The 15452-nt window shown below is 42.4% G+C and overlaps 1 protein-coding gene across 8 annotated transcripts in view; it reads right to left on the reverse strand.

Moving 5' to 3' along the window:
- GALNT13 (polypeptide N-acetylgalactosaminyltransferase 13) overlaps positions 1–15452 on the reverse strand; it is a 419256-nt gene that overhangs the window by 251827 nt on the left and 151977 nt on the right. The gene's annotated exons all lie outside the window — the stretch shown is intronic.

Consider the following 15452-nt stretch of genomic DNA (forward strand, 5'->3'; position numbering starts at 1 on the left):
CAATGTCAAAAATGAAGACATCAGCAAGAGCAGAGCACACACACACCCATGAGTAAGCAGGAGGTGTGTGGAGACAGGGCCAACACCAATGGACTATGGATTTGTCTTGATTTGTCTGCTGGCCAGTCCTACAGGGCTTAAGCACTATTTATTTATTTATTTATTCTATTTATATACCGCCCCATAGCCAAAGCTCTCTGGGCGGTTTACAACAATTAAGAAAATTAAAAACAAGTATACAAATTTAAACCATACCAAACTAAAACCCATAAAAACTGGTAGGCAATTAAAACACATGCTATTCAAATGCTGTTAAAAAATGCCTGGGAGAAAAATCTTGACCCGGCGCCGAAAAGATAACAGGGTTGGCACCAGGAGCACCTCGTCAGGGAGATCATTCAATAATTTGGGGATCACTACTGAGAAGGCCCTCTCCCTGGTTTCCAGACTCCCAGCTTACCTCCCAGGAGGCACTCGGAGGAGGGCCTTGGATATTGAGCGTAATGTACAGGTGGGTTCATGTTGGGAGAGGTGGTCCATCAGGTATTGTGGTCCTAAGTCATGTAAGGCTTTATAGGTTAAAACCAGCACCTTGAATCGAGCTCGGAAACATACAGGCAGCCAATGCAAGCAGGCCAGAATCAGTTTTATATGTTCGAACCGTCTGGTCCCTGTTACCAATCTGGCTGCTGCATTTTGCACAAGCTGCAGTATCCAAACCGTCTTCAAAGGCAGCCCCATGTAGAGTGCATTGCAGTAATCTAACTTGGAGGTTACCAGAGCAAGGACAACTGAAGCCAGGTTATCCCTGTCCAGATAGGGGCATAGCTGGGCCACCAAATGGAGTTGGTCGAAGGCTACCTGAGCCTCAAATGACAAAGATGATTCTAGGAGAACCCCCAAGCTATGAACCTGGCTCCTTCAGGGGGAGTGCAACCCCATCCTTCACAAGTTGGACATCGCTATGTAAGTGAATAATTGCCTTGAAGATGATACTACAACATCTGACACAAATAAAGTGTGTAATTTCTTCCCTGAAAACCTGATTTATTGTTGTAAAACTTTAGAACACATACTGACACACCACATTATAACAAGAGAATTTTCTCTCACTCCCTTTCTTATGCTGATCATACTACTAATTTAATATCTCAATAGGGATTAGTTAGTAAGAATGCATACATCGAAACATTAGGCATTTAATTTTTTTCAGTTATGTATTCTATCAGAATATTACAAACCATAAAAATAGATTTGAAAAGTTTTTGGAAAGTATATTTTCAGGACACTTAATTCAGTACACATTTGCCTATTTACAAATTTACATTTGGATTGTACACACTCCTCTGGTTTCAATTAACTGTTCCAGTCAACCATTGAAAGCAATGCAAAGGAACAGAAACAGCACAAACCCAGTATGGAATAACCAGCAAGTATTCCCTGAAACTTTGCTATCAATCACTGGTCTACATATTCCAAACAAGCATATGCAGAGACACATTCATCAGTAAGTTACCTGCTAGAGTTTCCTCAAGACACCTATATGATATTGCCAGTCTTCCAAACATCTACCTACTCGTTATATCTGCATGTATCATTTGATTATTTGTGTAACGTAACTCTTTTACTTAACATTTGTATGCGTCTTACCATGTTGTAGCCTTTGGACTGAGCACTACTCAGTCACTCCTGTAGTCCTTACTCATAACCTCCGAACTAGGCTTCAGCCTCCTCTCCGGCTCGTATCTGCTCCCTTTAGCTAACCACAGCTAAGCTAGTGCTATCATGAGCCATTGCAAGAAAGGACACAGCTGCAGCTTTCAAGCAACACACTGCCATATGTTTTCACTGTCAGTGTATGTTTGCGCTGAAGCATGCCCTTCTGTGTTCAGTGAGGTTTATTCCCATGTTCAGTGTTGTGGCCTAGAATTCCTATTCTGGAGAAATTTTGTAAGCTGTGAAATAAAACCTACCCTATTTTATTTATTTAACAAAATTTATATACCACCTGATTGCTGAAAACCTCTAAGCAGTTTACAAAAAATGGTTTACCCTAGGCCATGAAGCCAGTATAAGTGAACACATAGTTTGCCAAGTCATTATACAGCCATGAGAGTGCCTGTATACTATAGCCAGTGTGGATTCCACAATGTTAACTTGAAAATACCCCCATGCTATTCTGATGCTTCCCATAAGCTCATTTCAAAACAAAACCTTACAAAACGTATAGTCCTGCACTCAGAAACGCTTGCTTAACAACTCTCTTCATTTTCATGGTGATAAACAAAAGTCAGAAAGAATCGAGAGTTCAAAGTCTAAAGAGAGAGAGAGAGAAAACAGACACATTTTGGACTTTTTTCTCTCAGAGTTCTCATAATCTGTTGAAATTCCTTAAAAATCAGCCATGTTCACAGAGTATCTGTAATCCTGTTACTGACCTTGCCCCATACTGTGACCTTCATCTTCTGCAGTTTAAAAGTTTAAAAAAATTAATTTAAGAAATTTTGCATTGAACTGAATGATAGTGTCGGGCATACTCAGTAAGAACCAACTGTCAGTGTTCTAAAAGCCAGACTCACAGCTGCTGGGCTTGCCTAATCAGGGGGCTACACCCACACCAGACTTTGATTTCATGTGAGACAGTCATGGCTTCCCTCAGAAAATCCTGGGAAGAGTAGTTTGTGAAGGCTGCTGAGAGGAGACTCCAATTCCCCTGGTTCAACAGTCAGCCACATGGACTAAAGCTCTGTGAGGGAAACAGGGCATCTCCTAGCAACTCTCAGCACCCTTCACTAACTACACTTCCCAAGATTCTTTGAGAGAAGCCATGACTGTCCAAAGTGAAATAAAGGCCTGGTGTGGATATGGCCAGGGACAGCTTTGGTTTAAATTTGGGTGAGAGGCTACATGTGCCTGATGTAGAATAAAAAAGTGGGGGAGGCAGTGAAAAGCAAAGATACTGTTCACAATGTTTTCCTTTTGGAAATGAAAGGGGCTTCCCCTCTGCCCAGTGCCCACTCACCCAACTTCTTCCCCACCCCTCCTCCTACCCTCCCTGCCCCTCTCCCAGGTCAGTGTTGGGCTACAACCTGGGAGAACAGGGTTTGAATCCCTACACAGCCATGAAGCTCACTGGGTGACCTCGGGCCAGTCACTGTCTCTCAGCCTCAGAGGAAGGTAGGCCTCTGCATACCATTTACCATGAAAACCCTATTCATAGGGTCAACATAAGTCCAGATTGACTTGAAGGCAGTCCATATCCATTTTCAAACATGATTGCACAGAAATAAATTCCACTGAACTCAAAAATTATGCAACTGATCAAACCCAACCTTAGGGTTGCCATATTGCCCGGTTAGCCGGGTTTTACCCGGATTCTATGCATGCCACCCGGCGCCCGGCTAGCCCTTTAGGTGGCCCGGATTCTCAGCTTTATTTTTTTTTAAAAAGTTAAGTTTCTAGGTGTTGATGTGTGCGGTTGTTGCGTGACAGCACACGTTACTTTTGGAAGTAAAATGGTCAAGAAACATCACAGAGGCAATAGATCTTGTTAAGAGTCCTTTTTACTCGGACATTAAGGCTGGTAGCAGTTACAAGTAGCTTCCCCCCCCCTCTAGACAGAACATCTCTCTCCGAAAGCAAAACTTAGACAGACACTAACAAAAAACTGTTAGAACGTTTCCCCAGTCGCTATCTCGATGGTTGCCATGGTACCGGCCTTGGTTGTCCGTTACCAGGCCAGACACAGGCTTTGCAGCTCATAACACTCCTTCTTCCCCAGACTTCTTGAAGTCTTTCAGACTTGATGAAAAACAACCTGTGGCAGTAAAGCCTAATGGGTCAACATTCCCCCCCCTTTTTTCATCATGTCTGCAAGTCTTTTACAACAATAACAATGGCATTTCAGGAATACATTTTCTACTATATACAGGTAATTCATTTCAGTACATTGCAGCATACATTACAGTTTCCAAGCTCAAACTTTATTAATCATTCTTTGGTTGAACACAAGTCAGATATAGTGTCTCTGGATCCATCTGCACTTCTTTGTGCATCCCTGGGCTGGTAACTACCCCCACAGTAAATCTGTCAGGAGGTTTCCCAATGTTAGCTCTCTCAGAGCGTCTTAAGAGAACAGGAACTTCTGCTTCCACTGCCCCCCCCACCTGAACTTGTACTTGGCACGACTTGCTCAGAATATGTCATCTCGTCAGCCTTACGTTTCTTTGTTTTACGTTTGCCCCATATCAGTTCATTTAATGCATCCTTGAGTGGAATTTGTGTGCCTTCCACTTTCACATCTTGTTTTGGTGTAAATACTTGTGCTTGTGTTTCATCTGATCCTGCAAGTATGACTGTTTGCTTTTGATCCCAAGGCTTTTCTGAGACTTTAATGCTTCTGCTCAGAACTAATTGCTGTGTTTGTGGTATGCATATTCTGTAATATGCATTCTGAAAACCCAGCACAAACCCTTCCTGTGCTCTAGGTGCAAGTTTGCCACATCTTTTACTTTGTGGAATGTGGACCCAGCAACGGGCTCCGAATTTCTCAATGTGTTGCACCCTAGGCTTTCTCCCAGTGAGTTTCTCGTAGGGTGACATTCCAATGGCACTGTGTAACACCCTGTTGTGAATGTAATTCGCATACAGAATAGCTTCTCCCCAGAAAGAATGTGAAAGACTAGAATCCTCTAACATGGCTGTCAAAGCTTCCTGAAGCGATCCATTCTTGTTCTCTGCAACCCCGGTGGAAGGTTTAAGTGCTATGTTCTTGCTTGCCAGGAATTCAAGTATTGCTTTACCCATGAATTCCCCCCCCCTGGTCTGAGTGTATGGCTTGCACAGTAGCGTCATGCTGCGTTTCAACTTTCTTGATGAACAGACGCAACTTCTGCTCTGCCTCATCTTTCCTTTTCAGCAAATAAACATGAGTGAATCTGGAGAAATCATCGACCACTACCATAAAGTACCTCGCACCTCCTCGTGAACTGTTTATTGGCCCTGATAAATCAACATGAACTAGCTGGTAGGGAGCTGTTGTCATGCTTTCAGCCTCCCGGTTTATGGGTGCAATTGTCATTTTCGCTTTATGGCAGGCATCACAATCCATTAACTGCCCACAATCTTTCAACCGCATGTTTTCACTATGCATCGGGGTTTTCTTAATCGTGTCAAAATTTGCATGCCCTAGTCTTTTATGCCAATCATGTACACAGCCTTGATGTGTCTGCGCTACAGCATTTAACACAGCACACCCTGCTTGATTGCTCTGTTCATCTTTCAGGCTCCCTTGCATGCATATTTCACCCCCTCTTTTCACAAAACATTTGTCTCTTTCAAACACCACAGAAAACCCAATGTTGGTCAATTTTCTCACAGACAAAATGTTACTAGACAAGTCAGGGACATACAATACATCAGAAATAATGCCAATCTTACTCAGTTTCAAAGTTCCTCGCGCCTTGACAATTCGTCTCGATCCATCAGCCAAAAGAACAGAGTCCTGCACCGCCTTTGAAGTGTGCAATAAACATAAGTCTTTTACGAGACTATGGGACGCTCCACTATCCAAAATCCAGTCTGTATCAACTCGAGGCTTTTCTGCGCTGACAAAGTTCACACTGCTCTGCTTCCAGCCTCCGTCTCTGTTTCTTTGCTTGACTGCACAGTCTCTTTGAATATGCCCACGTGCTCCGCAAAAGTAACAAGTTTTCAGCCGTTGCTGCTCCTGCTTGCTATCCTGCTTGCTTCTGACTGCCTCCTTCGGCCTGGCACTTTTCGCCTCTTGTCTCCGCTGCCACTCCTGGGTCAGTTTTTCCTCAATAAAAGCTACATTCAGGCCGCCATCTGGCATAGCTTCCATCGCCATCACAAAATTATTCCAACTCCCATCGAGTGAAGCCAGGATCATATAGGTCTTCTGAAGGATGTTGTGTTCAACCCCTCGATCCTCTAACTCAGCAAACAAATGCCTGAATTCAGTGAGATGCTCACTCATGGTGCACTCACCCGTGAAGCGCATCTGGTACAGCTTCCGTGCCAAACACAGCTTGGACCCAGCTGTCTGTTGAACATGTAAAGCCTGCAACACGTCCCAAATCTGTTTGGCTGTGGGAACATCTCTCACGTACAACAATTGTGAATCTGATAGAGCCAAAGTAATAAAAGCCTGCGCCTTCTCATCTCTGCGTCTCCAGGCTGCTGTGAGGGGAACTGGGGGGGTTCCTTCAATAACATCAAATAAATCCTCTTTTATCAGGAAAGCCCGCATTCTCAGCTTCCAGCTGGCGTAATTCTTTTCTGTAAGTCTCTCCATCGGCAAGCCTCCAGACATGTTTACAGACATGTTTGCTCACCTCTGTCTGGCACAATCAATCAAGCTGCCCTCTGGATCTCCGTCTGCCGTTCAGACCAGCCACTTACTCCTGTGTAACACGCGCTGGATCTGGGCCCATAACCCTGTTGATGTGTGCAGTTGTTGCGTGACAGCACACGTTACTTTTGGAAGTAAAAAGGTCAAGAAACATCACAGAGGCAATAGATCTTGTTAAGAGTCCTTTTTACTTGGACATTAAGGCTGGTAGCAGTTACAAGTAGCTTCCCCCCCCTCTAGACAGAACATCTCTCTCCGAAAGCAAAACTTAGACAGACACTAACAAAAAACTGTTAGAACGTTTCCCCAGTCGCTATCTCGATGGTTGCCATGGTACCGGCCTTGGCTGTCCGTTCCCAGGCCAGACACAGGCTTTGCAGCTGATAACACTCCTTCTTCCCCGGACTTCTTGAAGTCTTTCAGACTTGATGAAAAACAACCTGTGGCAGTAAAGCCTAATGGGTCAACACTAGGTGGTCCGGTTCTCGAGATATACATAAAAACGTCAGCCGCCCCCTGACTGTTAACTCTTTCTTTAAACAGTACTGTATAGCACTTCGTAGCTTTAACCCCGCCCGTTCAGGACTGCAGCCAATCAGGGATTGTGTTTCAGTTTCATTGACCTTAGGCGGTGTCTAGAAAACAAAATGGTGGTTTCACCCCCTGTTTATCTGAAAATCTCATAAATTGGGTAAGTATATACATTTCAGTTTTTTTTCCTCTTGTGTGCAGGAGTCAGATCTTGGGCAGTGTTTTGAAAACCTTCCCAATACTTGCTTTTTGTAAAAGCAATGCTAATCCCATATGCCCAGAGTAAATCCCATTGAATTCAATAGGACTTACTTTTGAGTAGACATGGTTATGAATGTGCTGAAAATCAATGGGACTTTGGAGTGAATGTAAAAAAGAATTGTGTTTGTGCCCTCCAGTCCTATTTTAAAGCAAGTAGGCAGGGCTTACTTAGGTATTACAGTTTTTATTCTGTAGGAAAGTAATACTGATTTTTTAAAAACTAATACTGATTTTTCTGCAATGACCAACTGGTTTGACAATAAACTATTATATGGGCTGTATGTATTTATACATCTGCAGTGTGTGCGTGTGCGTGTATGGAGTCTTTCCAACACCCCTGTGAGGTAGGGTTGGAAACCAAGGCAGCTCACAACAAGAAATAAAGCCATTTAAAATCCAATAACCATAAAAACAAGTATAAACAGTTGCAAAACAGCGTAAAGTGGCATGATTTTGGGTTGTGTGAATGAAGTTGCTTATCACTTGAAGTTGCATTTCTGTCCCTGTTTGAGTAAGCCCCACTGAATACGCTGGGACTTGCTTCTGAATAAATAAACCTAGGATTGCACTATAAATATCTTTACAGTTTGTGTAAATAATAAATATATTTGATAGTCATGCTTATATAAATATTTCTTCATTTATCCTATTTTTGGTTTTTGGTTAGGAATCCTGACTGGTTGTGAGATGCTTAGTTTTCTGCCTTACTCATAGGAATCTTGTTGTGGTTGGTATGGTATTACATTTAGGAAAGTGTTACGGCCTTTTGTGTTGTTTTTTTCCTATTTGCATTTCACTTATCTTTAACCTCACTCCATTACAGCCATAGAAGCAACAACAGCATATGCAAGATAATTAACTCCCATTAGTGATAAGAACAAGAATTTATTATTATTATTTCAATTAAAACAAGAGGCTTATCAATACTTTGAAGAGGACCAGATATTTATTTTCTTTCTGAGCCCAGGACTGGGTCTTTCATGATGCCTGGGGGGGTGGGGAGCAGGAGAGTAGTTGATAAGACAGACATCCTGGCATTGGTAATCTAATTAGCAAGGTATGTGTGGGGTTGTTGCACACTTCCAGGCCCAGTTTCATTTTGAGTATGGAGGTGGAACCTGTGTAGATGTGGTTGATCAAAGGGAGAAGAAATGTTGTTAAGCAAAGCTCTGCTTTTATAAAACCTAAGAAACATACAGATACTTTGAATGTCTGAGTGCCTGCACCAGTGGAATACTGGAGGAACTTGTAAAACTTGCTGCAACAGTATTTACAACTGAGCATGTTGTGTGAAAGACTCCTTTTCCTAACATTTTGGCTTCTTGTTTTTCTCCACCCACCACATCTTTGAAATATATCGTATATGGTTAACCGTACTGCTGCCCAGACTTACTTTATGTTTGTTGCTATTTTGTGTTTTTATTATGTTTTTATATTGATTGTGTATTTTTATTGTTTTTATTATATTTGTAAGCTGTGCTGAGCTCTGTTTTTAACAGCAAAAGGGCAGGATATAAATTCTCTTAATCAATCAATAAATACTCCATAGTGTTGGAAACTAGAGTCTAGGCATTTAAGGCTAAAAATGTTGCTTTTAAAAAAAAGATTTCTCACATCTTTCCCCAGTTTTTGGTGGTAATTCCTAGGCACAAAAACAAAACAACTGGACAATCCAAATATTAATATGCAAATAATTTGCATAATATGCAAATTAACCTGCCCGGATTTGTGGAACTGGAATATGGCAACCCTACCCAACCTCCCTTCTCCTCCCTCCTATCCCCTTCCTCTTGCCCCCTCCAATCCCCTCCTACCCACTCCCCATGGTCAGTTTTACCTATCTTAAGCATGATTGCACGGGGGTACATACCACTGAACTCAATAAGCATGCAAATGATCAAACCTGCCCTGCCCTTTCCTTTGCCCCTCCCCCTCCAATCCCCTCTTTCTCCCTCCCCCTCTTTCCGCTGCCCTCCCTTTCTCCTTCCCTCTCCTCTCCCCTTCCCCTCCTCCCCCATGGTCAGTTTTACCTATCCTAACAATAATTAAATAAAATGTAAATGCAGTGCCTTCATGTCAATTCCAACTTATGGCAACCCTATGAATAGGGTTTTCATGAGGCTGAGAGGCAGTGACTGGCCCAAGATCACCCAGTGACCTTTATGGCTATGTGGGGATTCAAACCCTGGTTTCCCAGGTCATAGTCCAACACCTTAACCACTACACCACACTGGCTCTCATCGATAATTACAGAGGAGTAAATTCCATTGAAATCAATAAGCATGCAAATGATCAGACCTGGCTTTCCCCTCCTTCCTCTCTCCTCTTCCTTCCTGCTCCCCTCCCCTCTTCCTTCTTCCTCCTTCCCTGCCCACTCCAGCCATCCCTCCATCCCCCCCAGTCAGTTTTACCTATCCTAAGCATGATTGCACAGGAATCAATCGCACTGAACTCAACCAACATGCAAATGATCAAATCTGTCATCCTCCCCTCCCCCTCCTGCCTGTTCCCCTCCCCTTCCTCTCCTCCGCCCTTCCTCCCCTCCCTTCTCCTCCTCCCCTCCCCATCCCCTGTGGTCAGTTTCACCTATCCTAAGCATGATTGTGGGGGAGTAAATCCCACTGAACTCAATAAGCATGCAAATGATCAATCCATTCTCAGCAAACTTGGACACGATCCCATTTCTTACCTCCCAGATTAAAAAGCAGAGAAATTCACTAATAGGCAAAAAACCTTGCGGTTAAGAACGTACCTATAGCCCACAGCTATTTCTATCAAACTTTTAAAAGCAGGGAAATTGGGCAGCTATAGAGAATGCACCAGGGGAGCAGGAGACCTGACCTCCTCTCTGAGATATTGGACTGCCCTACAAATTTGTCAAAATGCAAACACCGTTTGGGTTGGTCTTTCACAGTCCAATTCACTTCCTGTGTAGCATGGAAGAAATTGGTAACATGTGCCTCTGAGCAATACCTGCCATCTCCAAAGATGGAGAATGACATTTTTGTATGTTTGTTGGTGTTCTTACTTTGCTTCATTCCTGTGTTACTATTGTTTCTACAGAGAATCTAATCTAGAAAATTTTATTTCTCTCATTATTCATCCTAGAAACCTGCGTCAAATTTATTTTTAATAGTTTCAAAGCCTTTGTATTGGTCAATGTCATATGATGGTGAAGACAGCCTTTTGTGTTTCAAATTGAAGGTTATGTTCTATTTCTATTTTGGGTGCATTAACAGTTGAATCTGAAACTGCAGTTTGATGTAAAAATCAGACTGATTACAATATGTTGCTACTTCAGGAATGACTCTAGCTATTGGAAAAAAAACAAATTTAGCCTGCCCAAGACGCATATTTTCAGCCTGCTATGTTTAAACCCCTTTCATTTGGAAATTTGCTAGAATACATTTCACCTCCCGCTGTTTTATCTGGTGCAAACTGAGACACTTCTCATGTCCACTGGAAACTATTCTGCAGAATAGTCAATGTCATTATTCCACAATTATTTTTGGACTTTTTTTAGTGTAAATTTTGCAAATTGTTGCTGTACTTCACATATTCAAAGAAATAGAAGCAAAAGAAAATAATTTCCTATAGGAAACTACACTAAAATTGCAAAGTAAATCAGACATATTTAAAGTGACTATCTGAACTATGTCAACTGTCTTAATAATGTTGCTTCCTCCCTGCTAAAACAAAATCAGCACAGCACATGTCTTGTTTCTGTTATTTGGGCTGATTGCAGGTATTGCCACCATTCACCATATTCAGAGGCACATGTTACCAAATCCTTCCAAGCTACACAGGGAGTGGATTGGACTGTCAAAGACCAACCCAAATGGTGTTTGCATTTTGACAAATTTGTAGGGCAGTCCAATATCTCAGAGAGGAGGTCAGGTCTCCTGCTCCCCTGGTGCATTCACTATAGCTGCCCAATTTCCCTGCTTTTAAAAGTTTGATAGAAATATATGTTGGCTATAGGTACGTTCTTAAACCGCAAGGTTTTTTTGCCTATTGCTGAATTATATTAAAAGCAGGTCTTGATATGAAGCAGGAGCAGCTGGCGGGGATGGGTGGCACTGTGGACCTAGTCTCCTGGCACTGGCATCACTACGACTTAACTGGGACATGGCAATGGCATGGGAGGTTGTTGGCAAGGGTAGGGCAGGTGCACGAGATCGGCTTTGCCAGTGTGCCTGCACCACCCCAACATTACTGCTGCTCTGCCCTGTCCCCACACCATCCCTGTACAAAGCAGTAATGCTTCACCCCCTAGAGATGTAACATTTCTGGAAATTTTGAAGCCATGGAAAAAAAACGGGTTTTGAAAAAATGCAATATAGCATTTTTTACAGATTGAAAGTCACTCTGTTACTTCAGGAACATAACATGTAATTGGCATAAAATTATCACATTTGGTATATTAAAAGTACATTTTATTCAAACAATCATTACAAATTGAATTTACTTTTTAAAATTTTTTACTTTGTTTTGTAACAAATGGATCTACAAGATCCTGAACTGTAAGGAACACCTAAACTGTAAGGAACCTCTTTTGTTTTGCCAGTTTATGAGGAGCAGGCAAAAAACAATTTTAAAAAGAGAAGAAACCATCAACATTAATAACAAAGAAAATTATTTATGTCTCCGCTAGTCCTCTACAGTGTCAAGTAGACATAAAGCATCCATTCCCATAAAAAGAACTGAGAAAAGGGGGGGGACCAAGATTCAATGAAACATTTTATTCATCATGCTAAAATAAAACATTCCATAATCCATTTTTCTTCATTTTTTTCAATTTTTCACAAAAAAACCCAAAAATGGCTTCGGAAAAAAGCCATTTTTCCCCCCAAATTTTTCTGGTTTTTTTCTGGGCCTTCACATCTCTAGCACCCCCTCCCCACTGTTTGTTCCTAGTATGTCTCCTACCCCAATCAGGAGGCATCAGCATTAATGATCAGTCAGATGCACTACATGTTACATTTTCCACTGATTGTGAAATTGGTTCCAACACATTTATAAAGCCCAAATGTTTAACAGATGGCAGTAGAAAAAACAAGAAGAGATACAGGCATGTAAAATAACAGTATTTAGACCACTTTTTCAGGTTTCCAGGTGCAGCACTAGGCTGAACTAGAGAAGTGGGGAAGAGTGGTTGCCCTGGTGTACAGGAAGAACATCTTGCTGGCTACCCAGTCCTGCAGATAACCAGCTTTGAGTTTCTGTTCCTGGTGCTAGAACAGGATACAAGATAGGGATTGTGTTAGTGTACTAACCACCCAACTGTCTAACAATCTTCCTGATGGAACTGATTGTCTCAAGTGTGATGTTGAGAACCCTGAAGCTTGTAGCCTTTGGGGACTTCCAACATCCAAGATGAGGCTGCCTTAGCTCAGGATTCCATGACTGCTAAATCCACCATGGGCCGGTCTCCAACAATATTGGGCCCAACACATGTAGCAGGATATACTCTAAACTGGGTCTTCTGTACATATGTAAGTGGAAAAGATCTGTGGGTGGGAAAGGCAGAAATGACTATTGGCAAGGACAGATCAGCTTGGGTAAGTTTAACTTCAGGGTAACAAAAAAAACCTCTGCAGGGGTGATAAACTAATTGTCATGGAGAGAAGATCCATAGAGTTTTCTGAGGTCTCATGGGGAGGGGGGTCCTGCAGAGTTAGCTGGCACTCCTGTTGAGTTCCTGGTTTCTGCTTGGAATAAGGGATGCCTTGGTCTATCAACACAATTACTCCCTAATATCCTCACCCTTACTGCACAGCCTGAGTCCCTGGTATACAGAGGAGCTGAAGCAACAGGTCAGATGTCTGGAGTGGAAATAGTGGCAATCTGAGAGTGAATGCAACCAAACAGTTAAACATGTATCTTAGATCTTATTCTGTGGCAGCAACGGTGGCAAAGAAAGCCTATTTCTCTGGCACCATTGCATCTGCAATGCGCTATTCAGCAGCATTCTCATGAACAGTAAAAAGTCTGTTGGGAACAACTCTGAGGCTGCAACATCCCCAGAGAGCTGCTATGACCAATTTGCAAAGTATCTTGCTGATAAGTCACTTGTATCCATGCTGACATGGATGCTGTTGTTGTGGCAGAGCTAAAGATGGACAGGACCAGGCCTCCATCTAGCCATACTGTGATGATGCCTTTGTTTTCCCTGTGAATGCGGATAAGCTGCTTGGCACAGTGAGGCCTTCCAACTGCTTGCTTGACCCATCATGGATAGTGAGATCTGCAGTATTGGGAATGAGAATCTAGACCTCAGAAGTCTTTATTTATTTATTTATTTTTATTATTAATAATTGTTATTATTTCAGTTTATATCCCGCCCTTCCTCCTGAAGGAGCCCAAACACATCAATGCTAAAACAACTCAATGTTTAAACATACACTTAAAAACTTTCTAAAAACCCGTGAGTTCAGGTTTGCCAGGAACAGTGAACTTTCAGCCATGAAATGCCTGGGTAAACAGAAATGTTTTCAAATTCTTCCTGAAAGTCAATAATGAGGAGACAGATGCATCTGACCAGAAGGGCAGTCTACAAATAGGAAACTGCCACTGAAAACACCATGTCATGGGTCAGCACCAGCTATGCAATCCCCAGTGGTGGCACCACTAAAAGGCCTCTCCTGCCCATCATAGGGTCTGAGATAGTCGATATTAGGGAGGGCACTCTTTTTAGATACTTGGGCCCAAAGCCATTTAGGGGTTTATATGCTAGTAATGACATCTTGAATTTGTCCCAAAAGCTCACTGGCAGCCAGAGCAGTGCTTCCAGGACCAATGACATATGGCCCCATCAGGCTGTCTCACTTACCAACCTAGCAACCGCATTCTGCACTAGGTGCAGCCTCTGGTTTATCTTCAAGGGCAGCCCCACATATAGAGCATTATAATAGTTCAGATGGGAGTTAATGCCTTCTTGAAGGATGGAGTGGTCCCTACTTGCTTCAAGGAGATGACAGTAAAGCCACTCCTGAAAAAAGTCAAATTTAGCCCCAATGGCTCTGGACAATTACTGACCAGTTTTCAAATTTGCCAATTTGGAGTAAAGTGTGGGAGCAAATGGTTGCCTCAGTTGATGCTGATTGGAATGGATCTATTCTCAGTTCGGACCTGGATGTGCAATAGAAAGAGCCCTGGTTGCCCTGGTGGATGACTTATGTCAGAGAACTAATGTGGGGAGTAAAACACCTTACTTTTCCTGAACCTCTCATCAGCTTTTGACAGCATCAACCATAATATCCTTCTGGATCACCTATAGAGTTAGGCTTAGGGGTCACTGTTTTATGGTGGTTTCAGATGTTCCAAGATGGTCATTCTCAGAGGGTGGTGCAAGGGACTTTTGTGCCAACCTTTGGCTATTGGGCTTATAGGGTTTCACAGAAGTCCATATTATCCCCCAAGCTCCTTAACACCTAAATGAAACCACTAGGAGAAGGTTTGAAGTGTCATCAATAACTGATGACACCTCAGTTCTACCTCTCTTGTCCATTTTCCAATCCCTGGAAGGCTGCTGCAGTCCTAAACCCATCCCTTGATGAAATTCTGGGTTGGAGGAGGTAAAAAAAAAAATCCTAAGGTTGAATACAAGAAAGATGGTGGCACTGTTGGTTGGGACATCTTCTGCTCTGGAGACAAGTTTACAGCTGGTTCTGAATGACCTAGTATGCAGTTTGCAAGTACTCCTAGACTCAGCACTGGCTGAGGGAGCCCAGCTGGTATCAGTAGCCAGGAATGTGTTCTGTCAGCTTTGGCTTGTTCACCAACTAAGGGTGTATCTCAAGAGGTCTGTGATGTACCCACAGTGATCCATTCCTTGGTCACATCCAGGTTTGATTACTGTAATGCACTATATGTGGAGCTAGTAACGACTCAGAAGCTTCTGCTGATTCAGATTGTAGTTGCCAAAGTTCTGAGAGTAAGATAGTCAGATTCTGCAACATCATGATCTTGATGCATTTCTAAGTGAAATTTAAAGTGCTGGTTTTAAATATTGAAGCCTTAAAGCTGATCATTTTTGGGCCAAGGGATTCACTGACCCATGGCTAAAGCAGGTGTGGCCATAGCTGCAGTTCTCAAGGCTACTTGCCAAAACACTTACCAACAGCTATTCTACATTATTTAAAATAATTTTTATCTTTATTAGATTCTCCAAAAAGTAATAAAAATTGTCAAATTGGGGTGTGGGCTAGAGGACCACAGAAATCTTTTTGGAATTACAGTGGAGGATCTTTGGGAGCAGTCAGTAAAAGCAATGTAAAATTAATTT

Source organism: Rhineura floridana, chromosome 2 (genome assembly GCF_030035675.1).
Source record: "Rhineura floridana isolate rRhiFlo1 chromosome 2, rRhiFlo1.hap2, whole genome shotgun sequence".
In the NCBI taxonomy this organism is placed as follows: Eukaryota; Metazoa; Chordata; class Lepidosauria; order Squamata; family Rhineuridae; genus Rhineura; species Rhineura floridana.